This window comes from Rhinolophus hipposideros, assembly GCF_964194185.1.
Source record: "Rhinolophus hipposideros genome assembly, chromosome: 22".
NCBI lineage: Eukaryota > Metazoa > Chordata > Mammalia > Chiroptera > Rhinolophidae > Rhinolophus > Rhinolophus hipposideros.
In genome coordinates, this window is record NC_138068.1 from 33,090,069 (window position 1) to 33,116,368 (window position 26,300).

Here is a 26,300-nt window from a genome sequence, read left to right on the forward strand (position 1 = left end):
TTAAAATATAAGAGACACATGTTTACTAGATGTTTCGCACAAGACTTCACATTGTTCGTGTAGTGCTAACTCATCAGCATCAAAGCCCAGTCTTCTGGCTCGCAGTTGCTCACACTGCTCTGAGTTGTCAGAGCAGAAGCACCTGAAGTAGGAAACGTTAAGGTTTAGAGGGCATGCAGGCACGGTCCTGTTTCTAATATTGTCATCCCAGCTGTGTCTTTCTCAAGACCTGACCTAGGAGAAAGTACCCTTGAGTCCAATCATGGTTCTAGGCTGGAAATATCAATTTGTGAAAGTGGAATATTGTTAGTTTTCACTAAACATGATGTTGTTCTTCCTCCGTAGAAACACTCTTTCTTTATTCTGAGCAGTCCAACCTAAAATCAATTAGCCATTTCTGATCATACCAGACAGGTAATAGAATGCTCCCTGTGGGTTTTGGCAAGCACTAGATTGGCCCTGGGTTGTGACTGGATGTGCCATCTGGAACCATTAATGGTACCCCCTTGGCTTGGAGAAGGCCACCACAAAGACCAAGTTATGACCCCTCTAAAAGCAGGCCAAGGCTCAGATAACTGGCAGTAGTAACTCTTACAGTGCTTCTTGCATAGAGAAATAGGGAAACCAGAATGGGAGGGCACTCCAACAGGGCTATTTGCATGAACATAGTGAGCTCATTATCAAGTATGTGCCATATATCAGACAATAGGGCCAAGTAGAGAGCAATACAGTGCCAATCAATAGTGTAAAACAAAAGAACCATAAAGCCCAGGGAAACAAACCCTTGTGTTGAATCCAGTAGAGAAGGTAGCTGGCAGGCCACCACGTCAGCATTTTGGTGAATGCCGTTATTAGTGGTATTCCAGCTAATTCTGTCTTTGTCTTTGTCAAAGAATGAGATTTGTCCAGATTGTGACCCTATAGCAGTTGGAAATTACAGAACAGAATTGGAGCAATCAACAAACTGCCTAAGCTTTTCTGTTAAACTGATTCTACCAGCGAGAAAAAATCACAGCAGTCCTCATTATCTGAGATTTGACTTCCCACAGTTTCAGTTACCTACGGTCAATGGTGGTCCAAAAATATTAAATGGAAAAGTCTAGATATTTTGAGAGAGAGAGAGAGAGAGAGAGAGAGAGAGAAAGAGAGAGAGAGACACCATATTCACATAATGTTTAGTAGAGTATATTGTTATAATTGTTCTATTTTGTTATTAGTTATTGGTCATCTCTTATTGTGCCTAATTTATAAATTAAACTTAATCATAGGTATGTATGTATAGTTTATATAGGGTTTGGTGATATTTATGGTTTCAGGCAACCACTGGGGGGCATTAGAATGTATCCCCTGAAGATAAAGATGGACCCACTATATGTACATGGGAAGCTCACTTAAAGTGCCTAAGTCTTGCTAATGGTTTGGGTTAGAGAAAGCCCCTCAAAGATGCCCCAGATCTTTATCCCACTGATGGACACTGATTTAGGGTTGGAGATAGTTCAGGAGGGGAAAGGAGAAAAGAATTGAAGTTATTCTTTCTGTGGGGTAATTCTTTGTTTTCTTCTTGCTAAATAAATTAATGGAAAACATACGGCTGACATTCACCTTGTTAAGAGGGATAGATTATGTATTTTAAGATTATTAAGTACTTTAAGAACCTCTATTATGACATACTAATTGTTATTGATTCTTATCTGTTTTCCATAAGGAATCACCTATAAACCAGTACTTCAATGCTGCTCTGAGTTTGTTTTACATACTTGAAGCTACATTAAACTGTCTTTTTAGTGCAACTTGTCCATAAGTCAGATGTTACTCTGTCACAGTACAACAGAATTTTATTATAGACTCACAGCTCAGAGGGCCAGTGGCTATTTTAGGATCCATCTTCCATCACACTTACCAGCAGCTCAAATCTTGACAAGTATAACATTTACTAAAAAATAGGCTACTGATTCCCCTTCTTACCAACAATTTAAGCTGAGTCCCCCTCCCCCACATTTCCCCCACTGCTAAGGAGCATGCCCACTGTTCTGTGTTCTGACAAGAAAAAAAAAATACCTGCAATCATCTCTGGGTGAGGCCCCCCAGTGTTTCAGGATTAGAGAGTTATAGAAAATAAGAATCAAGTTCATTAAATATTTCCTCCAGTGTATAAAGTCTGCTATCAATCCGTCCTAAAGCAAAGAAGCAATATTTGAGGTTATATGGAATGTAAATACTAAGCACTGTGTGAAGGAGCCTTACTGCACGCACAGGCTCTAAAGGGGCTGGAGATGGGCTGGTGTTATTGCTCTGACTGCCTGTGCAAGATTGCAACTAATAACTATGATTACATTCAAAAAGCCCTTGTTGGAAAATGACAGGAATACATGCCCCTGTGACTTGACATTATTGCATTTCACACTCTGCTCCCTGGAGCTGCTGCTTTTCTAAAGTCTGTTGGTAAGAAAATCTATACTTCTCCATAGAGGCCCACGTTTTACTAAATGAATACATTTTCTTTGATAAAATACCTATGTTGTGTTCCAGATAGACACTGTGATTTTTTTTTTAAGGTGAGTCAACATTCTGCAGCCTTTCTCATTGCCTCTCTTTTTTTATTCTGTTCACCCTTTTAAACCAAAGGAGAGACGTTGCAAACTACAAAGGCAGCATTCCCCCCACAGCTAAGGAGCATGCCTGTTTGGTTATAGCTGGTAATAGTACATTTTGTACAAGATTCTACAAAAGCATTTACAAAAATTATAGATCCAGAGACTTCTGTTTCAACACTTGTAAAATGAGATGGGCTAAACTAAACTAAACTTTAAGATCACTTGCAAGCTAGTTCAAAAATAATTTGGGGGAAGATAAAGTGCTACTTTGTCCTTCAATCATTAGGCATATTCTTGCTAATCTAATCCAAGATAGATGAATAATTCTTTAAAAAGAACTTGATTCCACAACCCTACTCAGAAACCCTCCCTAACTACCTTATCAAGGAGCCACCCTTCTGAACTGAAGTTTTCTTTGAATGATTTCAGGCTAAATGTGTTTTTTTAGGTCGTTAGAGAGAAGATGGAAAGCAAAAGACACTGTTTAGAAATTTCTCTTAGAAATGTCAATACAAAAATTCAGAAATATTAAGTGAATTTCTCAAGTTTACACAGCTGGGGAACAGCAGAGTTGGAATTTTGGACTACACGTCTACTTACTTCTTAATGAATTATGTATTAAATCTCTGTCTTGTGGTAGGCATTGCGCATAGTGTTAGGAATCCTAGGGATGTAGAAATAAGATCCTGATCTTAATGAATCATGATACAGGTGAAGGGACTTACAACAACAACAAAACCATGGGCAATTGTCATAGAGTCTAAGTGTTTCAAAGTGTTGGAATAGGTGACCTCAAGGTAGAGTGGTGCACATTAGTGGGGCACCTAAGATGGCCTGTGAGGATGAGGGAAGACTGTTCAGTGGGGGTAACATCTGAGCTGAGCTCTGAAGGGAAAAGTAGGACTTAAGGAGCTGAAGACAAGGACTCCAAGCAGAGATCGCACAAGTTTAAGGGCATCTGAGGCCATGAGAAGCCCAGCAGAAAAGACAATGCCAGCAGGTAGCCCTAGGTGAGCCACTGTGTTCACAGGATGAGGAGGCTGGTAAGTAATACAGCCAATGAGGTAGATATACAGCCCAGACCATGAGTAGTCCTTGTACCAGCTGCACTGGAGCACTTCTCATCCCCTGGACACAACCTAACCTCTGCCCACCCCTGGGACCTCCCTCTATTTATATCTATGGACTCAACAAGGGGGTTGACTCTAGTGGGTACATTCCAGAGATATAAAGACAGTTTTTCCAGGCCTAGGTAAATGATTAGATGAAAGCCATGAGGAATAGGAGAGTGTAATTGAGAAAATTATCAGCAAATACAGGAAGGTAAAATATTTTTGCTGCCCCACTAACTTCAATTTTCTCGTTGAAGTCGGTGAGGAACCCCCTGTGGATTAACTTGGGTGCTAGAGGAGAAAAGAGAAGGCTAAAAGTAGCTAATTTGGGACATGCTAGGGAGAACTGAGTAGAGAAACAAGACGGTGACCAGCCTAATTAATCTGGGATATAGCTCCTTATGCAGTATTTCAAGAAGGAGGTCATTGGGATTTACCCATGAGTGTAATAGGAAGACACACAAGCAGGCAAGGCCAGTGTTCTTGCCCCCACACCAGGGATTGGCCAACTTCTGACCCTGAAGCTAATAATACTTGCACTCTATTTACAGGGTGATGGGGAAATTAGAAGTATCGTTGTTCAGTGAGGACTGTTTTTGTTTGCTTATTTTTATGTTAGTTGGTTTAATAGATGATAGACACCAGCTACAGAACTCAAGTCCTCCCCACTTGCTCTTAATCACATCTTATTATAGAAACCACCCTCACAGTACTTCACCGTGTGTAGTAATAATTCCTGGGAAAAAAAATCTTTACAAGAAACATGTCTTCCTCTAAAGTGAATGAGAACTGTGTGTGACAGAATATTTACCCAGCAGCATTTACCCAGCAGATAGGGAAATTGGTATGCATTTCCCCCAGAAGTTCTAGCTATAACACAGGCTTCTGGTAACAAAGCAGTGACTGACATCTTACTGGGTGGTTTTTGCGGGATTCAAGCAAATGAAGCACAAGCAAGGACTGTCACAGGGTTTCTAATCGACAAAGTGATACCCCAATAATTAGGTTTAAACTGACTCAGATCCCGGTCTTAGCATTAATTGGGGGGAAATATGTCGATTGCTTATTAATAGAACAGTATTCGTTTCATAGTCATTTAGTTTTGTAGTCGTTTTCTTCCTGTTCATCAATTTGCTTGATTACTTGTGTGGCAAACACTTGATCTTCCCTGTATGTGTTTAGCTATTTAAGATTTTTTTTTAAATAGCCATTTATTAATTAGAGAAGTCTTAAAGCACAATTGTAGCTCCTGATGGACCATGGAAGATAATTTTGAACATTGAAAGCTTCCAGGGGTGACATGGTGTTTCAGAAAACGTTAACTGGGAGAGGGGAGGATAATGTGTCTTCCGTCTTTGTGAGGAGGAAGGAGAAGCAAATACTCCAAATCTTGAAATAAATATGTGTTCATGATTCAGAACACGATGTGCTCTACTATTTACACACTTTTAGTTAAAATTATTTGCCTAGTTAGGTTACAGATAATTCTGTACACCCTCAAATCCCACATACGTTTTTCCCCCCACATTTGTAGTTCTGATTAATTTTATTTAATGATATTTTTTCTCTTGTAACTTTCTGGCACTTCCAAAGAGAGTTCAAACAGGTCCTTCCTCCTTCCTGGAATTATGTCACTTGGTCTATGACTCCTAACTGGATCGGGGTCTACTTTTGTACCTGGTTCTGTGCTAGGGATATGTATACAGTAGGTACATGGCAAGTTGTGAACAGTACAGAGAAAACGTAGGAATAAAAGGTACTCGTAGGTTCATAGTCTGAACCAGGGGTCACAAAGTCAACTGCCTATAGGTGATGTGCAAGAGAGAAACAGACTGAGTGTCAAAGAGCAGAAGGTGTAGCAATAGTGAAAGAGGTGGTGGTTCTCAAATTGAAGCCTGCATCAGAATTGCCTGGTGGCCCTGATAGAGCCCAGATCTGGGGCCCACCCTTAGAGATTCTGCTTCAGTAGGTCTGGGGGTAGATGGGCCAGGACGTTTTCTTTCTACAAGTTTCAGGAGAATCTGCTTGTCCCTGGAGCACCCATTAAGTAGAACTAAATGTGAGAGCAGATGCTTCACAAAAGCATTCAATTTACAAAACTAAAAGTTTTCAACAAAATGCAGTTTTGAAACACACCCATAATATCTTCAGGGAAGATGTGATCCATTAGCTTCCTGTTTACAAATACTGATATAAACAAGATTAGGGAGGGGACTTATGAAGAACCAGGCAGTGAGCCTAAAACAAATCAGTGTCACTTTGGAACTGCCTTCTTTTACTTCTTCCTTGGTTCCCAGGGAAGCCCCATCGAGAGGTTTAAGAGCTGATGCTAACAAGCCTGTAGGAGGCAAGGAATAGGGCAAGGAATGTCATGAGACCCTCTGCACTCCCTGATATTTTTACAGGGATGACGTCATCACTCCCCAATATTTTTACAAAGATGATATCAAGTCAAGCCAACCATTCATCATTAAAAAGGGGGCAGCAAAAAGTTGCCAAAGGCAAATCTCAGGGGCTTAAAGATAAGGGGATGAAAGACGTCCTTCTTTGCCTGGAAATAAGAGGGTAAAAGACTAATTCTAGCAAAAACACCTCTGTGTCAGGAAATACATTTTCATTTCATAAAGCCACAGTTGTGATATTGCATGTGTTATGGAGGAGGTATTATATTAAGAATATTACTTCATTTAATCCTCACAATAATGTAAGCATTACTATTTTTTCACTTTACAGAGGAGAAAATTGAGGTTTAAGAAGGTAAAGAAATTTGACTAAAATTTTAAAAAAGATAATATATAGCACAACTGAAATTAAAAATCTTTGTCTCTTTCCTGTCATCTCAACTATTTGACCACTGTGATATAGTCCCCCCTCCCCCCACATCTTCATGATAATTTTGAGACTCCTTGGCAGCATCTCTTCCTCTGGCCTTAATTCCATCTCTAGTAACATAATAATACCCACAAAATGGTTTAAGAGTGATGGGCTGTATTAACTTTACGCTGGGAAAAATCTATAGACTTGTTAAATTTTTCCCATACAGGGCAATTGCTGTGGGAGTGAAGATAGTGCTATAAGAAGAGCTAGTGTAAGTTTTGAGTGCCTGATATTTCATGAACACCTATAGCGGCTCTATAGTTTTGAGATATTCTCTTATTCACATTTCTTGAATATTGATTTCACTAGAAAAACTTTATTTCCATTCTCAGAGCAGTACTGGGTCCCTTAGGACTTGGTTGACCACATGTAACATTAAACTTGACGAAACATGGCTTAAACCAAGAAGTCAGAAGGTAAAAAACAAGACGTCTGGAGGTGGATGGTCCAAGGAAGATTCTGTAGCTCAGTGATCCCATCCAGGACCCAGGTTCTTTCTAACATTTGGTGCCCCTCCAGCCCATTGCCATCACTTCTTAGGCTCTCTCTGCATTGTTGCAAGATGGCTGCTACAGCACCTCCTTGCTTCAATATGCCAAAAAGAAAGGAAGAACTGCATTGGGAGAAAGGGGGTGTCTTTTTATCTAGGGGTGGAATCTTTCCTGGATGTCCTCTTATATTCGTAGTTCCAGTAGAGTACAGGAAGGAAGTAGAGGGTAACCAGGATTGGCTCTAATCAATCAAGATCTATTTCCTTGGTTTGGGCACATAGTTGATTGGGAAAAAAATCTGCATTATGTTAAAAGGATGAAAGAGGGCATGGCTGTGGAAAGAAGTGCCACTGTGTTTACCACTATCGCTATTACCCCCAATATCAAATCCTTTCCCACATAAAATCCTTTGTTGAGGGCTGCAGAGAACATATTAAATAGGACAGCACTTGATTTCTAGGAATTCACAATTTAATCTAAATCCAAAAGGCACTGCAGAGATCAAACACAGGTGATGAAGGAGGAGACCAGAAATAATAATTAAGGGAAAGTTGGTTTTTTTTAACTGCATATACCGTAGAGAGAAAATGCCATATTCCATCTTCCCAGATTTCATCTTGCAGTAAATGCTAATTTGTGAGATGGCTTTGATATGTCAGACGAATATCTGATAGCAGAATTAGAATGTGGGCAAGCCACACATTTGCATCTGTTTTAATCTTTGAGAGTTGCTCTACTAAATGAGAGAAAGAACTTAATTTTATTCTAGCTCTGAAAATTATTATGAGTGACTCACCACGAATGTTGCATCCTTGGATATTAATAATAATTTTTTAAAAGTAGGCCTGCAGGCTGAATTTTTATTGGATTCTCTTCCAGTGCTATTCAAAGTTATTGAGAATGTCGGCTTAAGATAAAAGGACATTCATGAGTGATTGCTTATGCGCCACATAGATTCTCTGTAACTTGAAGCCCTTGGATTTAATTCACAACTACACTGCTATTCTTATTGTGCTCCCTACTGCTTCTCTGGTTATGGGGCTTTGGTGACAATGCAGACACTTCTATTCTGCATTATTTTAAGTAGGTTTCAAAATTCACGACTAAGGAAAAGTAATTTTTCTAACTTATCTCTTTTACCCCAAATAAAGAATTCATTTCAGGCCACTGGGCTCATTCACACTTTTAGCCAGTCGTCCAACCTACATTGCCATTTAAGACAATTCATTTAAAGCCCTTAGTATGGCACCTGGCAAAGAGACTGGGTAAGTGATAAGTAAATGTTAGTTATCATTAATTTTAGCGTGAAGATTCCTACTACCTCCAAACCTTTACTCAGGTACTCAAGTGGTTAGTATGCAGACTCTGAAGCCTGACTAGCCAGATGTTTATCCTGTCTCCACCACTGATAGGTAACCTGGACAAAGTCTTCCATCTCTTTGCACTTTCTTTTCCCCACTGTAAAACAGAAATAACAAAAGTGATCTCTCCATTTCCATTTGTTTAAGGATTAGGTGAAAGACTATTACTAAGACACCTGGATTAGATGTGTTAACTACTTACTAATTCTAGTACTTTTCCATTACTATCAATGCTACTACTACTGAAACTACTGCTAATAGTACTACTTCTACTGATACTATTTTACATCGCTTCTGGGTTTTTTTTGACATATATTTTCATCTTTTCTATCAACCTATATTCTCCTTATAGCCCCAAAGTCCTTAAAGTTTATGTAACAAATTGTCCAAAACACAAAGTGGTATAAAACAAGATTTTAATATTTTTTATGGATTTTATGGGTCAGGAATTTGAGCATAAATGTGAGGACAGCTCATCTCTGCACAATGAGGTGTGAGTCCTGAGCTGGAAGACTCCAAGCCTAGCTCTATGGGCATTAGATGGGCCAGGCCAAGGCTGGGGCTGGAATCACCCTGGCTCTCTCACATGTCTGGCACCTAGACTGAGAAAATTCAAATGATTGAAGATGAAACAGCTGGAGCTCTCTGGGCATCTATTTTCAGATTTATGATCTCCCCTTTTGGTCTCTTTAGTATGGAAGCTTCAGACACGTGGACTTTTTATATGACAGTTTGAGGATTCCATAGTGGGTTGAGAGAGCGAGAGCGAGAGCGAGAGCGAGAGCGAGAGAGAGAGAGAGAGAGAGAGAGAGAGAGAGAGAGAGATAGAGAGAGAGAGGGAGAGAGAGGCAGAAACTGTTACTTTTTAAGAAGTCATACAGCATCAATTCTGTCATAGTCACAGGCCCACCAGTTTTAAGGAAAGGGAGCATAGATCCCACCTCTCAAGGGAGAAGTGTCCATGTCTCCTTGTAAGGAAAGCATGTGAGATGGGCGCATAAGTGTAGTCATAGGTGGGGATCCAGATGTGGATATCTTTGGAAACTAAATTCTGTCATGCCCCAATCAAACCCAGTCTTTAATATGAAGAATAACTGGTCTTTCCCTTTGAAGTTCTCCATGTTTCTCTCACATAGTACATTAATTCAGAAAAGATGGTGCAGGGGCCTAACTCACAGGCAGATAAGCTAGCAGGCAGTCAAGGTCTCCTGTTCCATGGGGACATTACTTCTCAGATAGCCAGTTCTGTACACTGACCAGCAGTCAAGGACTCCAGCTTCTTGGGATGCTGTGTGCGTGACAGTAGGCCTGCAGGACCTGCCAGGTGACTTCTCCCACGGCACGTTCTTTGTTTTGCTGGACCTATATAACCTTGTTTCTTCTCCGCCTGGGTGTGGATCACTACCCCTCTGGCTGGCACCACTGCGGACTCTCCCTGGTAAGTCTCAATAAGCCTGTGTCTCACACTCAGCCACCTCGTGTGTTCTTTGGGCTTGCGGCTTCTCAAGCACAAATCTTGAAACAACTTGGGCTCAGTCTGAACAGATGGGTCTTCCCCTTAATTGTTGCTTAATTGTTGGCTTCAGCCTAGCACTCCCTCAAAGAGAGCAGGAACTATATTTTCTGGAGTGTGTTCCACAAAGTCTGGTCCTGAGTTGAGAGCACTGGAGGAGTTCAGTATTACTTGTTGTTTGTTTAATGGCCACTTTCCTTTTTTCCCCGGCTTCATGACTCATGGATACTTACTTTCCTGTTTCAAAGTCACATCCTCATTAACTGGATTTTAGCACTAGCTTTCTAGGTTTCTAGATTTCTGGAACTTTCTGTCATTCATCAGTATATTTATGACATTTTTATCAAATCATTCCAAACCCCACATATGGCTCCTCTTGTCTATTGTATACACCCAGATTTCTTAGCCTCCTTGTAAGAGGAGCCATTTAGTCAATTGCCCATCCTTCTCATAAGCCCAAATTCTTTACTTCTTCATTAAGGTTTTCTACAATAATGTTCCTGATCTTTACTCCCACTATAATATTCCACCTGGTTCCTTCCTTTACATTTTCAAGTTCTTTTTTACTTTTAAACCAGGTTCAAAGCTCTTACATTTCCATGAAAATCCTTTCATTTGTTCATACATTAACACTGACAACACTAACAACACACACACACACACACACACACACACACACACACACACACAGTACTTACAAAATCACTTTATGAGATTTTTAAATTACTGAAATGTTGCATCATCACTGGGCTTCCTTTGCCTATGTATACTCGTCCTGTTCAACCTAAGTATAAGATTCTTGATTTCTAATGTGGCTCTGGCATTTTAATGCTACAAGCACAATATTGCATCCAATATTGTATACCAAATATATTTACTGCCCAAATTGCTTGACAGAGATTCTGGATTATGAATGGGTAGTGTTAAAAACAAAATATAATAAACAAAACTCCAGATCAACTGATATAAATATTTTCCCAGAGGAAGAAACCAGAACTTAGTCTAATCATAAACCTCTAGAAGAAAATGTTAATGTTTAGAAATGTCACTACACAAAGACAAATGCCATATGATCTCACTTATATGCGGAATCTAAAGAAAAGAATAAGTGAATGAACTAATCAGAAACAGTTTTGGAGACAAAGAGGAAAAACTGAGGGTTGCTAGATGGGTGGGGAGGTGGGGATAAGGGGGAAGGTGAGGGGATTAGAAAACAGTTGGTAACCACAAGATGACCACGGGGTTTTGAAAATTAATTTGGGGAACGTAATCAATAATGATGTAAAGATTTTGTAGGGTATCCGATGAACATGTGTCCCTTTTGGGAGACCACCTCAAATGGGAGTGGTCTCAGGGGATGATGTAGATGCCTGACCACTGCACTGTATACCTGAAGCTGAACAATAATGAATGCCAACTATAATTTTATGTGTGTGTGTGTGTGTGTGTGTGTGTGTGTGTGTGTGTGTATACTTACAAGAAGCAGAGTACAGCGTTAGGAATAGAGACAGTGGAAATGTAAAAAAAAAGAAAAGAAAAGAAATGTGACTACAGGAAAAAACAAAACAAAAGAAACAAACAAAAAAAATGATTGCCATGTTTCAGAGAACTTGGATATGTTTTGCCTCCCTCCCTGTTCTTTATACAATATTAACCTACTCTGTGTTTGTGTGACAATAGCTAAAGTTGTATATTTTCCACTTAATTCCCAAGAGAAAACTAAGGAAGCATTAATGGGAAGAAGACGCATGATGGATCTTGTTAACTGTTGTGTAGAGTTGGTTATCTGATGAAACTGTGGGTCTGTCCTTGGATTTGGTCATACCACTTGTTTTGGGTCACTGGAATCACCCTCTGTCATTATTCAGTGGCTCAGGCACTAGTTTTATACTATACTTTGGAGTAAGGGTCAGTGTGTTTCATGAAGTTGGATGTGATGGCTTTGTAATGTATCAAGGTGGCTAGGTTGAATTGTGCTTTACAGAATTCCCTTCCTCTGCGTTTCTAGTTAAAAATGGGCTACCAAAGGTATTTTCATAGGAGATTTGGAGGCTGGATGTGACATATCAGCCACATGCTTTTACTTTTGGAAAGCTGGGGAAGATGCTTTTGTCACTGACACTTTGTCATTAATTTACCAATTCATCCTGTTTCTGTGGGGCAGCTTCTGGGCCTGAAACTGCTCCACGTTCCCCTGGACTCACTTTCACCTTCTCTGATTCTTGGGCCAGGTGTGTGTGTTTAGCTCATGACAAAGAGCTCCAGCTTCTGCAGGACACCAACATCACCAAATGAGAGACAAGACTGAGATACGTCCCAGTTCCTTCTTATGGGCTCTTGCTCATCCTTGATATCCTCTACTTTACCTCCATCTTCTTTTCCCAAATGTCCGCCCTGGAGACTTAGTTTTATAGAGATTGTTTAAAGAATTGTTGCCACACGAGTTGTTACACGTCAAATCCCTGTAACAAATCTATATACACACATATATATATCTCCATAGTGGCTTTGCTTCTCTCATTAAACCTTGGCTGACAGTGGGTTTTATGTATTATTTTTCATAAAACGGAAAATATGTCAGGTTTCAAAAATAACGTGTTCTTTCTAAGTGGAAAAAGGAGGATGTAGAGTTTGGTAGTTGGGTCTAATGTTGAGGCCAGTAGATGGGCTTGTTATAGGTCACCCTTTTAAAATATTCCATCTCTCTATCTGTATGTAGCAAGGGAAAAACAAATCCAAGCTAAGCCAAGCAGTATGCTATACTATGGTGATTCTCTTTACAGTTTCTCTTCAGGAGATGAAAATATTTTTCAGTAGGATTTTTTTCCCCTAAAGAAATTTATTCTTCACAGCCATTCCTCTCATACCAGAGAGATGTTCAAGGTCAGACAATTAGGTTCACGGACTTGTTGCAACGATATTGCTAACCTTTTTTGACATCAGAGGGATTATTCATTATGAATTTGTACCAACTGGATAAATAGTTAACCAAGTTTACTATTTGGAAGTGCTGAAAAGGTTGTGTGAAAATGTTAGACAAAAATGACCTGAACTTTTTGCCAATTCATGGCTGTTGCATCACAACAATGCACCAGCTCATATGGCACTGTCTGTGAGGGAGTTTTTATTATTATTATATTTTATATTTTTTATTTTTTTATTAAAGTTTATTGGGGTGACAATGGTTAGTAAAGTTTATTGGGGTGACAATGGTTAGGTTTCAGATGTACAATTTTGTAATATGTCATCTATATACCACATTGTGTGTTCACCACCCAGAGTCAGTTTTGCTTCCATCACCATATGTTTGATCCTATTTACCCTCATCTACCACCCCTGTCCCTCGTTACCCTCTGGTGTCTATGTCTATGAGTTTTTGTTTCTTTGTTTGTCTTGTTCCTTTGTCAACTCACACATATTAGAATGGTTATCATCAACAAGACAAATAATAACAAGTGTTGGAGAGGCTGTGGCGAAAAAGGAACCCTCATACACTGTTGGTGGGAATGCAGACTGGTGCAGCCACTATGGAAGGCAGTGTGGAGTTTCCTCAAAATAATTAAGAATAAAATTACCATATGACCCAGCAATCTGTCTCCTAAGTATCTACCTGAAAAATATGAAAACATTATCCATAAAGATATATGCGCTCCAATGTTTATTGCAGCTTTATTTACGGTGGCCAAGACATAGAAACAACCAAAGTGTCCTTTGATAGATGATTGGATAAAGACGATGTGGTATATATATATATATATATACACAATGGAATACTATTCTGCCCTAAGAAAAGTTGAAATAGTGCCATTTGTGACAACATTGATGGACCTTGAGATCATTATGAAAAGTGAAATAAGTAAGACAGAAAAAGTCAAGAACCATATGATTTCATGGATATGTGAGACATAAAACTGTGAGGGAAATTTTTAGCCAGTAAACAAAAAACTGTATTGGAACACCCTCCTTACTCTCCTGATCTGGCCCCCAATGACTTCTTTCTTTATCTGAAGGTAAAGGAAATATTGAAAGGAAGACATTTTGATGACATACAGGACATCAAGGGTAATACAATGACAGCTCTGATGACCATACCAGGTAGAGTTCCAAAATTGCTTTGAAGGGTGGACTAGGCATTGGCATTAGTGCATAGCTTCCCAAGGGAAGTACTTTGAAGGTGACCATAGTGATATTCAGCAATGAGATATGTAGCACTTTTTCTACAATGAGTTCACAAACCTAATTGTCTGACCTCGTTTTCCCAAACTCTGGCCCACTCCTTCTCATATCAAACTGCGTATCAAAGGACCCTATCTATGTATTTATTTATTGAGACCTTGCTTTTGAACTGAAAGTTTTTTCACTTTAAAAATAATTTTCCTGCACTGCACCTTGAGGAGAGATATCAATCTTAGCTTCCCTAACGAGCAGGGAAGGTTTTGCTGAACTGGTGGCTCTGAGAGCAGAACCAAGTATATTATGGGGACATTTGATTCCATGTTGTCCCCGCTCTCCCATGAAAGAGCATGACAGAGAAACTAAATAATCAATCCACTAGTTTTCCAAATATATTTACAATTTGCTGTAATACTGAAGGCAGTTTGGAAAGGGCATTTTCTTGCCATCTTTTTATTCCATAACTGGTGACTGGGAAGCCATTCATGGCAGCCTCCTGACAGAATCCAGTTACACTCAAATTCTTGTAGTCTTTGACTCCCACAGATTTCAAGCCATCATTTCCTCCTATCATATGAATAAGCGTTAACGATTTTCAGCCTGAATCATGGTAGTGCACGGTGTACCTATCCACTTCTACTAAATTTGTTTTTTGAAGTCAGTTGGTTATATGAGAGATGAAACCGTGGATGGAACTACGTTTTTGTTTCTTCATTTGTTCTTTGCTTATTTCTGTGTTGCTTTTGCTTCTGTTTCTTCAGTTTATAGAGCTATAATAGTAGCCACATTGGTGAGAAGATGAGGAAGCGTCATTACTGTTAAACAGAGACTGTTCAGGATCCCTCCTGAAATCTTGAATCTGGAAGGGGTCAGGAAGGGGTTCATTTATCCTCCTGACCACTCTTGATTTGCAGTACACAAAACAAGATGATGGGGACATGGGTATGCTGATATGGAGTAACTAGAAGTGAAATATCGGTGACCTGTAATCTAAGCAATAAACAACCTTCATTCTCAAGACATCCAAATAGGACCTAAAAGGCCATAGTTTCAGCAGGGTTTCTGAGGCTATTTGGCATTTTGGAAAAGAGCACCAACTTTGCAACGGGCCCTACCTGGCTCAGATCACTGTCCCAAAACTGCTTGTGGGCAAGTAATTCAGTCTCTAAGCCTCTATTCATTAATTTGTAAAACTGACATAGTAATGTCCACCTTTCAGGGTTGTTGTAAAGATAAAAAATAATATAAGAAAATCATCTGACCCAAGTCCCTCACATCCTAGGTCATGTTGTAGAACTTGGGTGAAATTATCAAAATATTTGTTTAGTTTGATCGTCACTAAGTGAGGACCTACAGACTGAATGGGAAAAGATGACAGGGAGCACCTGTGGCAGAAGTTTGTGAGAGTTATAACCAAGAATGAGTATTATGAAGCAACAATAGATAGGTCACTATTCACCCCATTCCATATGGTATATATTTGGTATTCCCTGACCCTTGCCATGTTAACCTGTCTCTCTGAATTGTTGAGACTATTCAAACAGTGTGCCAAACATCATTTACTGAAAAAATGACTTCCCTTAGATTATGTTGGTGAACAGAAAAACCAGACATCTATCTCAGATGGGGGAGGTCTCCCTGCCCTATTTTGACAATGACTCAAGTCACTTATTTTCAACAAGCATTCAGTGAGCCCCCTTGTACATAGAGCAGTATTGGTCATCTATAAGTGACTGGAGTGGGATTTGGATTATATCAAACCCCTAGGGCTTGAAGTGGGTACATTGCTCACCTCAGGAAACCCATGTTCATCACTTTCAGGTGATGGAGAAAGGAATTCAAATATTTTGACATTATTTATAAACTCAAATAACACAACGAAAAAAAAAAAGAAATGTCTTTGAATATCCATAAACTTGTTTTGCTTTGTGGAAAATTGCTGCTTATTTCTTGTGTGCTGCTTAGTAAAACAGGAAAGCATTTCATACTGGCTATTGAGTCCTGTATATACATGCCTCCTATAGCTTTAAAGTTTGTATTCTTGGAGTCCAACGGAATAAGTTTGATTCGTTGATTGAGTCATTCATTCATTTCTTCATTCCTAAGAATCTTGACACCTGACTGGTGACCTTAATCCCTGCTCTAACTCTTACCAGCATCATAGTTGACATTGATGTCTAGACTTTTCAGTTCTATAACCTCCTGAACTTCAACTACCCCCTCCCATGACAATACCAAGAACCTGAAGCTGAGCCACCTCTAAAATCCAATTACTAAATTACAAAATCAAAGCTTTTTCTCCCTGACCCTTTCCGCATCAGTTCTTTGACCTCATTATTTTGCTAGCTCTTCCTACCTCCCTAATTTCTGCCCGTCATCCTGACACCCCATTATAGATCCTTTCAGTTATCTTCCTTATTTTTAATGTCATCAACCCCTCTTGTAAATTTCAAATCTAGATCCCTCTAAACTTCTCTTCCTTTCTACCAAGGTGATATGGAACACCACCGGAGAAAGTTACACGGTTATTTTCATTCATGCCACTCAGCAAGACACTTGAAAGAAATTAAACACCAACTTAATTTGGTGTAGAATAGTTAGATTCTACTTTCTTAGGCTCTTAAGCCTTACAGGTTGAAGTGTTTTTACAAAAGGATAGCTGTGCTGTAGGAGGGTGTTGGTCCTTCTTATTTTCTCTATTGAGGAGTGGATCTGGGATTTCAGCACTGATAAATGCACAATACTACTAGTTCATGACCTCAAAGTACCTTTCTTTGAGGGTTTGCTAATGGTTCTATAAAGGTAAATGCTGTGTGTCTATGTTCCCGGGAGGCAATTTCTTTAAAAAGCAAAACTGGTTGATTCCCCACTGCCCTCTGTCCTTAATTCCTGCTATTTGGGATGACTTTGTAGATAAACCTGTCTGTAACTTGTAGCTTCTGCTAAAACTTATAAGCCTAAAATGGGAAACTGGCACAATTGATTATTTCTTTAGCTTTGTCTGTAAACTATACACTAAAAACGTCATCTGGTTTTTGTCTGGAACAGAATACACCAGGAAGTCTCTCTTCTTGAAGGCTTTCTGAGTTTGTCACCATACTGCTGATTTAAACCACATAAAAACAACAACAACAGTACAAAAAACATTTTTCAAATAAATGACCAGAAAACTGTAGTTCCAAATCCTTCATAAAATATAATTTTACTTTTGTGGAAGTAAATAAATGTTTATTCATTTACGTTATATTTAATATACCCAGAACATCAACCCTAAATAATTTTTTGCAAGTTATGAAATGTGGCTTCCATTATTTCCAGTTCCCATTATCTTAACTCTTTTTTTCTCTTCTCTTCATTCAATCTTCTATGTCAGTTAGCTAGTGCTATGTAACAAAGCACCCCAAAACTTAGTGGATTGGAACAACAACAAATTATTATTATTCATGATTCTATGGGTTCGCTGGGAAGTTTTTGCTGACCTGAGCTGACTATTAATGGATCTATTGTGTTCTGTGCGGTGTCCGCGAGACTTTGTTTATCTTGGCTGAGATCTTTCATGTGTCTGTGGCCTCAGTTAAGATATTTAGGTAGATTTAACTTTCCTCCCTATGTCTCATACTCTTTCAGGCTAGCCTGACATGTTTTCATGATGAAAATAAAAGAGCCAAAGAGAGAACAGAAGTGTGCAAGGGATCTTGTTTAAGAACATGCTCCACCATACTCTATTGGCTAAAGCAAATCACAAGGCAGCACAGATTCCACGGGCCCAGACCCCTCCTCTTGATGGGTAGACCTGCACAGTTACATTGCAAAGACTGTGGACACAGGAAAAGATAAAGGGTTGAGCCCATTTTTAAAGCAGTCTGTCTCCCTCAGCTTTTCACGTGTGCTGTAACTTTAAGATTTTCAATCTGTACCCTCCCAAACATGCCTTTTCATCCTTAAAATTTGTGGTTAGGAAATCATCCAAGGAACATATTCACAGAAAGGTGAATGTCTCTTAAGTTAAATGTGCTACCTTCCTATGGAAAATAATACTGAAGAACTATCCACCCCTTACCCCCAGCACACACATACAACATAGACTCTCTGAAATAAAGAACATCATGCATAAGCAAGTAGTTCCAAGAAGCATTTTAAGTGGCAAGGGGGAATTTTTAGTGAAATATTATATAACAACAGTAATAATTACAAATGATACAATAATAATGCCCATTAACATTTATTGACCACTTACTACGTTCTAGATTTTGAGCCAAAGTTTTAATTCATGATTTCATTTCTTTGAGAAAGTTACTATTGGTATGATACCAGTTTTATAGATGAGGATATTGAGACTTAAATGTATAAGTAATGTACACTCAGTCCCCCAGCTACTTGATGGCTGTGCCAGGATTTGCACCTGAACTTTCCTATCACAAAGTGAATGTCCTTTACCACTGCATATACCCATAGCTGGCTTTCTCTACAAATATTGTTCTCCACTGGTGGTTCTTAACCTTGGCTGCACACTGAAATCACCTGTTTAAAAAAAATACTGATGCCTTGATCCTATGCCCAAACATGCTGGAACTTGTACTGAGCATGGGAATTTTTAATTCTCCCCATGAGGTTCTAATATGCAGTTTTGCCAACGAAAATGTGATTTCTGAACCAGCAGCATCATCTAAGCATATTAGAAATGCAAATTCACAGCCCCTACTCCAGACCTGTTTAGTCAGAATGTCTGCAGTGAGGTTCAGGAATCTGCAACTTAAAAATCCCTCTAAGTGATTCTGATGAGCATGAATGTTTGAGAATTACCACTTTACACAAACGATATTCAACCTTGTGCATCAGAATCCACTAGAGAGCTTTATTAAAACTGGAGATGCCTGGGATCTGTCCCAGAACTATTGAAACTGTGTTTTCAGATCAGTCTTTAGGCAACTCTGATGCACCCAGGATTGAGAACCACATCTTTATACTAAATAGACTGTCCTGCTTTATATATTTCCAGTGTATGGAGTTTAGGATTTATTAAGCTTACATGGTTTTTCTCCCTCTCCCAAGATACATAAACATAATGAGCACATCTTCGTTCTAAAAAAAAAGTTTGGTGCTAAAACTAAAGAATCACACTCTATGCTGAGAACAGAGCCTGAATCTGTGGGATTCTAGAAATGACAGATTGATTTGTATCTCAGCTATAATTAGTAGAATATAATGTCAGAGGAATGGCTGAGCTCTGAGCACTGGGATGAAGCCACCCATGACCCCAGGACCCATAATACACATCCCAGTAGAATCCTGACTGTAGCCATTATCCTCTCTAGAAATAAATCAAAAGCCCAAGCATAACTGACTTTAAGATTAAACTCAGAAGCTGATGTCCGGTGTGGACATTAGATTTCCCATGGCAAATAAGAAATCACATTCTACTTCTTCCCAGAATTGCCATGTTCAATTTCTGTTGGCATATCTGAAAAATACTGGCCCATTACTAATTGGCCCCTTAGCTCTCTGTCCTAGAACAGAAGAAATGAGGTTCAGAAAATATTTCTATTTCAGGTTATCTGGAAACTTTTACAAAATGTATTCTTTAGTAACTTTCACTTTAGTAACTTTTACTGAGAGCCCTACATGTAGAACAGAGGATCTATATGTCTTCAGAGAACATACTTTTAAAATCAGATTAATTTTCAATCAAAATGCTTTCAGTTTCCACATACTTTGATTAGTTTATAACTCAATAACAGACATTTACTAAGTGGTTATTGTCTAGAAATGCTGTGGATGATTTAAAATAATTTGTGCATAGTAGGACATGCTATCCAAAGTGCGATTTCCAGACCAGCAGTATTAGCATCTCTTGGGATCTTGTTAGAAATGAAGATCTCAGGCCCCAACCCAATTCTACTGAGTCATTTTAATAAGATCTCCAGGAGATCTGTATTAACATTAATATTTGGAAAACATTGCAATAGAAGATGTGGTCTTATCTTCTCAAAGCAGTTGAAAAAAATACTACGTACATCTATGAAAAGTTATAAATCATATTAAACATTGAGGATGGACCAAAGCATGGTCCCTTCTCTCATGAATCTTAAAGATTAGAGATAAATTAATGTGACAAGTTGAATAATTATCTTAGGTCAAATCCCACAGAAGCAGAACCTGAGAAAGGGATTTGGTGCACATAACTTATTGGGGGGGTGGAGTTCTCAGGAAAAGGGATATGAGGGAATCAGAATGGGCCAGGGGAAGGAGATAAATCATGATGTGGTTCCAGCTGGAGTTAGCCTTTTGTAGTCTGTGTGAAAAAGTTATTTGGCTGTGGGCTGCCCCTGGATTGTGAGGACATAAACTCTTGGCCAAAGTGGCTTGCACAAAACTGAGAACAATTCTCTAAAGAAAGAGAGAAACTGTGAGATGTTGGCAGCCAACACTCACAGCAGCTGAGGGATGTGTGCACTGGCGATTAAAGGGAATCTGGACAGGGCACCAAGAGCATCCATTGGAATAACGTAACATATAAATCAGTTCAAGGAATTAAGATAATGGCTGCCATGGCAAAGTCCCTCATTTGTAGTATCCTTTATATATTGAGAGGAAAGACACAGTTGCTGTGTAATCAGTGGTCTGGAAAGATGGCACAGAGAAAGTAAAATCTAAACTGGACACTGGAGAACCCAGTCATCTTTCCCCTTCTAATAACAGCTCTTGATTTTCTCTGGGGAAATCTCACTTCTTCCACCATCTCCACATGTGGTTTATGACGGTCACAATACCTCACTTTAGGGGTGAGGTATTCACACTTCAGGGGTGGCCATAAACTCAGGTATACTCAGGGAATCATATCCCCTTGGTCACAGGTATTGGTTCTGGTATGAGGACTTGCCCAAAGTCCTCATCTCCAATGAGAGGGCCAATAAACTTGATCGGTGGTTAGGAAAGGGAGCTCTCTCTCTTGTTCTAGATTGTGGAGTCCCCAAATAAGTACAAATTGGTAGTTACAAAATAGTCACAGGGATATAAAATAGCATAGGGAATATAGTCAATAATATGGTAATAACTATGTATAGAGCCAGGTGGGTACTAGACTCATTGAGGGGATCACTCATGAATTATATAAATGTCTAATCACTATGCATACACCTGAAATTAATATAAAATAATCTTGAATGTCAAGTTCATTCCTCTGTAAGTCCATATGGGAGATGGATAATTAGCCAAAAAATAAAAAAATAAAAATAAAGAATTAGGTCAACTGAGAAGACAGCAAGCTGAAAGTGAGAGAAATTAAGATCTGATTATATGAAGCATGACAATCCCTGAGAATTTTCAGGATATATAAGCTGATAAACTGATAAATTCTCTCTCTCTCTCTCTCTCTCTCTTTTTTTTTTTTTGCTTAAGCCAATTTGAGCCTGTATATATTTATATGTATATATATATATATATACATATATATATATATACATATATATATGTATATATCAGTTAAAAAGTGTATATATATATATATATATATATATATATATATATATATATATATACCAGTTAAAAATATTTTAGGATTTAGGTATGAATACAGCTTTTCCTGTTTTTTATTTTCCTTGTGGTCTTAAGAAGATGGGTTTTCCAGTCCCCTTCCTCCTTATTATGAATCATTCACTTTTATTTATACCATGGCAGAAACACTATTTTTGATGTAAGTATGTTCTATGTCCAGATCACTCCTAAATCAAAAATGAAGCAGACAATCAAGATGGTACAGTAGGTAAATGTTCTGTTTACCTTCTCTCACAACCACATGAAAATTACAACTAATCTACAAAACAACCATTATTAATGGTTACCATTAATGGTACCATTAATAATGGTATTGCAACAGCTATATAAGATGTCAGAGAAGTAGTATCATGGGGGTGGGTTATCACTTTATGAGTGGTTTAAATGTCTAACTATTATGTTGCTTTGTATACCTGAAACTAATAAAATAAATAAATAAATAAATAGATAAATAAATAGATAGATAGATAGATAGATAGATAGATAGATAGATAGATAGATAGATAAAGCAATCAGAAATACCTTGGGGCTGGGTGAAACACTGAAAATAAGTAAACCTGAATTTTCAAAGTATCCGTAAGAACTAAAGTAGTAGAGAACACATTTTCAAAATTTATGTGGACTTCTAGGAGATTATACTACTCATAAAAACTACCATCAATTGAGTGCTCACCAAATAGGCACTTGACAAACCTTGTCATTCTTAATCCTCATAACCATACCTGAACCTTCATTGAAAAGATGAGGAATCTGATGCTAAGTGTAGTTTTTTTTTTTTTTTTTAACTTTTCCAAGAACACAGGTTGAATAAATAGTAGAGCTGGGATCCAACCCCAAGTCTCTCTAAGTCCAGAGCCTAAATTAATAATGACGCTACACTTCTATTTCATATCTGATTTCCCTTTCTCTTTTGACATAAACCTTGGCCTTCTGCAGTTCCTTTGAACTCAGGGTGGTGAAGGGGTTCACATTTACCTACAGTGACTTTTCCACCTGAGTTGGCTAGGGAACAGAATGTCAACACTGACAACAAAAGGAAGGCTGATTCTATTCCTTCCCCCTTCAGGTCTGCAGCAGGCAAGGCACTGAATTTGACTGGACAGTACCAGGAATGGAGGGCTTCTTATATTTTGGCAGGGGTGAGATACTCCTGTGACAGAATAAATCCCAAGTAGGGTTCCATTTATTAGAAAGGCAGTGAGGTGTGACATTTCAGCCACAGTTCTCTAGTTCTTCCTCAAACACAGGCTGTACAACAAAGCAGCTAACATTCAACAGTAGTTCACTGTATCATGTTCCACACTTGCCATCCACACTTATCATTTAGTATTTACCATTACACAATTGCCTTCCATCCTTACCATTCCACATACAACCATTTCATACTTGCTGTTCCACACTTATCATTTCATATTTGGCATGAAAATTCAAATGACTTTGCGTTATGCATGGAAGAGTTTATGGATCTAGGCCTGGATTTGCCAAACACTGACCTCTTTAAAGATACAGGTTAGTCACTGGAATGAATATCAATCTTCAGACTGGGATGAGAAAGCAAGGTTGTCCTCTTTAGGTCAATTATCTGTTTTTGAAAATAAGCAATGGGAAAAGCTATTCATATGGTTTTATGAATGATTCATATAAAAATTCATATAATTTTTAACTAGTGACACGTTAAGGTTATTTGTAGGCCACTTGGTCCTAAAATTATTTGTAGGCCACTTGGTCCTAAAATTTTTAGATAAACTGATTTGTATTTTTTATGGTCTTCCAAAATATTCTTATAAATGAGTTAAAACCATTGTCATATATGCCTCACTTCCAACCACTTAACATATTCCCACATGACTGTTCCTTATTCTTTTTTCTTTTTTGCTTGAGGAAGAGCATGCTTAATTGGGAAGAGAGCACTGCACAATGGTCATTCTACACATGTTCAGAAAGGTACACAGTACATAGGATGTTTTGCTAATTAAGATCAACTGGAGCATGGGTTTCTCTGGGCAACTTCCCCAGCTTCATCCCTCCAAAGAGTCAGGCACCCCCAACCATTTCCTTGAAGGAAACTGTGGTTCACTAAAGATAGTGCCCCTCAAGGGGTGCCTTCCTGTTTTTTTTTATAAAAAAAAAAACAAACCAATTTTCTCTAGATTTTTTGAAGTCTTCATTTGTTACTTTCATTCTACATTCTCTCAAGGCCATTAGACCAGCTTCCATACTGATTGCTTTGATGTCAGCACCAGAGATGTCATCTTTAGCCATGATCAAATTGTCCGGTGTCACGTCATCCGCCAGCATCATTCTGCTTGTGTGGATATGAAAGATGTGCTTTTTGGTCTTTTTGTCAGACAGGGAGATCTCAATCTTCCTATCAATGTGGCATAGCTGATTAGTGCTGGATCCAAAGTTGCTATTCAGTTTATAGACATGATAACTTTCTCATCTCTCCTTGAATCAAATCCATCCAACATCGTTTGCTGACTTTCTCTCTCAACATTGGAATTTGAGTCATCTCTTTTTGTCCCAATGGCAATAATTTCATCAATAAACACAATGGATAGCGCATGTTCTTCAGCAACCTGAAATAATTCCCAAACGAGTTTTGGCCCATGACCTAGGTACTTCTGAATAAGTTCAGAGCCAGCCACTCGCAAGAAAGTGGCCAGGGTTTGGTTTGCTACTGCTTTGGCTAATGAGGTTTCACCTGTGTCAGGTGGATACTAGAGAATGAATCTCTTGGGAGATATATATCCATCCTTCATAATATGCAGCATGAGTGAGAAGAATCTCCACAGATTCCTTAATTTACTGGATTAGGTTGTGCAACACCCCCAATGTCAGCATACGTCTCCTGTGGGAATTTTTGCACCTTCATCACTGTGTGTCAAGGGATCTGTATCATCCATCAGCACCCCACCGTGGCAGGCACCTTGTGTTTGAGCAGGAACAAACAGCCTAGTTCCAGCAGATTCTTGTCCACAAATGAAAGAATGCTGACAGAATGTTCTGAGCCCACAGATGCAGACACAATTGTGTGATTGTCATCAATGATCTCTCCCAAGGTTCCCACCAATATTGGGGTACCCTCAGGTCATCCACCTTTGATCTTCCCTCCTCTTGCTTTCCTTATAAAGTCTTCATTTGCTCCTGATTTCTAATAAATCTGTCCTCCATGAGAAGATAGTCTTTAGTTCTCTCTAACTTCAAAAATTTAAAGCGGCACTGAGTGTGACTTGTCACCAATGGCAGTTTGCTGACAACATCTGGTCCCTTTGTTTTCTTCGTTTCCCCCACAGTAGTTGGTACAGCAGGTTCATGTTTCTTCTTGTTGTCCTTTTCCTCCTTCTCGTCACCGGCAGGACCATGACCACCCCTCTGACTTTGACCCATCTTGATTCTGTTGCCTGAGCTGCTGCTGCCAGAAGTTGAATGTGCATTTTTCTTAAAGAGAACAGAAAAAGACACTGACATCATTCACCAATATTATATCCAATGTTCTTTATTTGTCCCTAAGCGTGTACACTGCCAATCAAATGAAGGGCCCTACTATGCATATAGGTGACAGGTTCAAAAGGAAAATTATCCTGAAACTCGGGGCTGTACATATTTTCTTGGAGCCTGTAATAGGCTTGTTTTTGCCAGCCTGATATCTATTTTTGGACAACAGGAGTCTTACCATCCACTTAGCTGAACACCTCCCTTTACTTTTCGTTCTCTTCATTGGCATTAACTCTACCTTGGCCAGGCCAATTCATCTTTAGCCTCACCAATTGGTAATGGAATAGATGCATGAGCCAAGGCTGGCCAATGGGAGCTCTAAGCAGGACTTTTGGTACAGTTACCAGAAAAGAGGGTCTTTCTTTTCCCTATGTTGGTGGCGCATAAGTCTGAGCTGCTAGAAGACATTCTTGCCATTTAAGATGATTCGGCCTAAGAGTAAATTAAACAGAGAAAAGAAATAAGACTGAGAAGAAAAGAGGCTCTCCTATGACATAGCCATCACTGTTTCTAAAGTTAGGCAATTTTAGACTTTGTATAAGCCAACACATGGACTTTTTGTTCAAGTTTATTTGAACTAAGTTTTCTGTTACTTACAAACCAAAGGCATCATAATCAACATAAAAATTCTAACTGAAATCTACCCATTTCCATACCCTATTGGAAATTTCCTTTAGGAGTAGCCTATTCAAGGAAGATTGATCTGAAAATGAGCTGATTTAGAGGCTTCTTCATGTGTTGGAATTTTTCTGGGTCTCTCTGGCATGAATCCAGACTTTGTAAATACAGGAGATATCCTAGGGTAGACCTGATATGTGGGGATAGCACCCACTTTCTACAGGAACCACACTGAATCCAGTGAAAACCTGCTCTCCAGAGATTGGTGGCTTGACAGTGTCTCTCAACTTCTGAAGGTCAGAAGTATGATGGAAGATAATTGGGCTAAGATGGGATGTAGTTTCTGATATTTACCTGCCAGGTCCATCAGAATCCTGAATTCTGTACTAAAGTAAAACCAACAGCAAATTTTTAGTCTGGAAGTCCTAGAGCACTGAACCCTTCTCTGTGTCTTTATAGGTAAGTAAGAAGGCAGATATCTGATACCTTATAAGGCATTATTCTATTCC

General features: G+C 38.9%; 1 pseudogene across 1 annotated transcript; it reads right to left on the minus strand.

Moving 5' to 3' along the window:
• On the minus strand, positions 1-25,065 carry LOC308490984 (26S proteasome regulatory subunit 4-like; annotated as a pseudogene). The gene is made up of 2 exons: positions 23,813-25,065; positions 1-142 (listed from the first exon to the last, which is right to left on the minus strand). The product of its transcript is annotated as a 26S proteasome regulatory subunit 4-like (transcript).
• Between the last annotated feature and the right edge of the window lie 1,235 nt (positions 25,066-26,300).